Genomic DNA, 2,461 nt, shown 5'->3' with positions numbered 1-2,461 from the left:
TCCAGTTTTGCCAGCACCATTTATTAAACAAACATTCTGTTCCGCATTTAATGGATTTTGGGCCGTTGTCAAAGATCATCTGACCATAGGTTGGTGGATCTATTTCTGGGTTCTCAATTGTATTCCACTGGTCTATGTGTCTGTCATTGTACCAATACCAGGCAGTTTTGACTACTGTGGCTGTATAGTAGGTTTTGAGATTCGGCAGTGTGACACCTCCTATTTTGTTCTTCTTCTTCAACAGTGTTTTGCTATCCAAGCTCTCTTTCCTTTCCATATAAACTTAGTGATTGGTTTTTCTGTATCCTTAAAAAATGTTGATGGGATCTGAATTGGGATTGCATTGAATGTATAGATTGCTTTGGGTAAAACTGACATTTTCACAATGTTCAATCTTCCCATCCACAAGCATGGGATGTTCTTCTATTGATGCAGATCTCTTATGGTTTCTTGAAGTAGTTTTTTTATAGTTTTTTTGTAGAGGTCTTTTGTGTCCCTGGTAAGATTTATTCCCAAGTATTTTATTTTTTTGGTAGCCATTGTAAATGGTGTTGATTTCCTTATTTCTTTTTCAGCAATCCCTTTGTGGGTATACAGGAAGCCACCTGATTTTTGGACGTTGATCCTGTATCCTGCCACGATGCTAAATCTCTCAGTTAGTTTCAGTGGATTTTTGACTGAGTCTCTTGGGTTTTCTAGATATAGGATCATATCATCAGCAAGTAAGGATAGTCTGACTTCTTCCTTACCAATTTGGATGCCTTTGATTTCCCTTTCCTACCTTATGGCCCTGGCTAGGACTTCCAGTACAATGTTGAATAGAAGTGGTCATAGAGGACATCCTTGTCTGGTTCCTGTTCGCAAGGGGAATGGTTTTAGTCTCTCTCCATTGAGAATAATTGTGGCTGTTGGTTTTTTGCATAGATGCCCTTTATTATGTTGAGGATTGTCTCTTCTATTCCTATTTTGCTGAAAGGTTTGATCAGGGATGGGTGTTGGATTTTATCAAATGGCTTTCTTTTCTGCATCAATTGATGTGATCATGTGGTTCTTCTTTGTTTTATTGATGTGGTGGATGACACTGATGGTTTTTCTAATGTTGAACCATCCTTGCATACCTGCTATGAACCCCACTTGTTCATAATGAATGATTTTCTTGATGTTGGAGTCTATTGACTAGGATTTTGTTGAAAATTTTTGCATCTATATTCATGAGGGACATTGGTCTATAATTTTCCTTTTGAGTGATGTCTTTGTCTAGTTTTAGTATCAAGGTTATGCATGCTTCATAAAATGAGTTAGGGAGGGTTCCATCCTTTTTTGTGTTTTGGAATAGTTTGAGTAGGATAGGTGTCAGTTCTTCTGTGAATGTTAGGTAGAATTCTCTGGTGAAACCGTCTGGGACAGGAGTTTATTTTCTTGCTAATTTTTGGATGTCTGTTCAATTTCTTCTTTTGTTATGGATCTGTTCAACTTTTCCACTTCAGTCTGTGTTAGTTTAGGTAGGTGGTGTGCTTCTAGAAATCTGTCCATTTCTTCCATATTTTCAAATTTGTTGGAGTACAGTTCTTCATGTTGTTGTTATGTGACCTTGAGTTGGACCTGACTCATAGTGACCTCTCCTTGGGTTTCCGAGGCGGTATCACTACAGAAGTAGATTGCCCAACCTTCCTTCTGAGGAGCGGCTGGTGGGTTTGAACCGTCAGCCTTCTGGTTAGCAGTCAAGTGTCTTAGGCACTAGTATCCTGATATCATCCTTTTTATTTCAATTGGTTCTGTTGTGATGTCACCCATTTCATTTCTTATTCATATTATTTGTATTCTCTCCATCTTTTCCTTTGTTAAATTTGCCAGTGGTTTGTCAATTTTATTAATCTTTTCAAAAAACTAACTTCTGGTCTTGTTCATTTTTTCTATTGTCTTTATGTTTTCTGTTTCACTGATTTCTGCTCAAATCTTGATTATTTACTTTCTTCTTGTGACTGTAAGCTTTTCTTGCTGTTCTTTTTCTAACTGTTGGAGATGTTAATTTAAATTGTTGGTTTTGGCTCTTTCTTCTTTATTGATGTATGCTTTTATTACTACAAATTGGCCTCTGATTACTGCTCTTGCTGTGTCCCAAAGATTTTGGTATGCTGTGTTTTCATTCTTGTTTGATTTAAGGAATTTTTGAATTTCAATTTTTATTTCTTCTCTTATCCAGTCTTTCTTAAGGAAGGCGTCGTTCACTTTCATGTGTTTACTCTTTTTTTTCATTCATCTTCCTAATGTTGATTTTTAATTTGATAGCATTATGATCTGAGAAGATGCTTTGCAGTTATTTCAATGTTTTTAAATTTATGAAGGCTTGCTTTATGGCCTAACATATATAGTCTATCATGGAAAATGTTCCATGTGCACTGGAAAAGAATATATATCGTGCTGTTGTTGGGTGAAGTGCTCTGCAGATGCCTATAAGGTC

The sequence above is a fragment of the Orycteropus afer genome, unplaced genomic scaffold (assembly GCF_000298275.1).
Source record: "Orycteropus afer afer isolate SDZICR_OR568_19922 unplaced genomic scaffold, OryAfe1.0 scaffold00359, whole genome shotgun sequence".
In the NCBI taxonomy this organism is placed as follows: domain Eukaryota; kingdom Metazoa; phylum Chordata; class Mammalia; order Tubulidentata; family Orycteropodidae; genus Orycteropus; species Orycteropus afer.
This window is presented reverse-complemented; position numbering follows the sequence as displayed.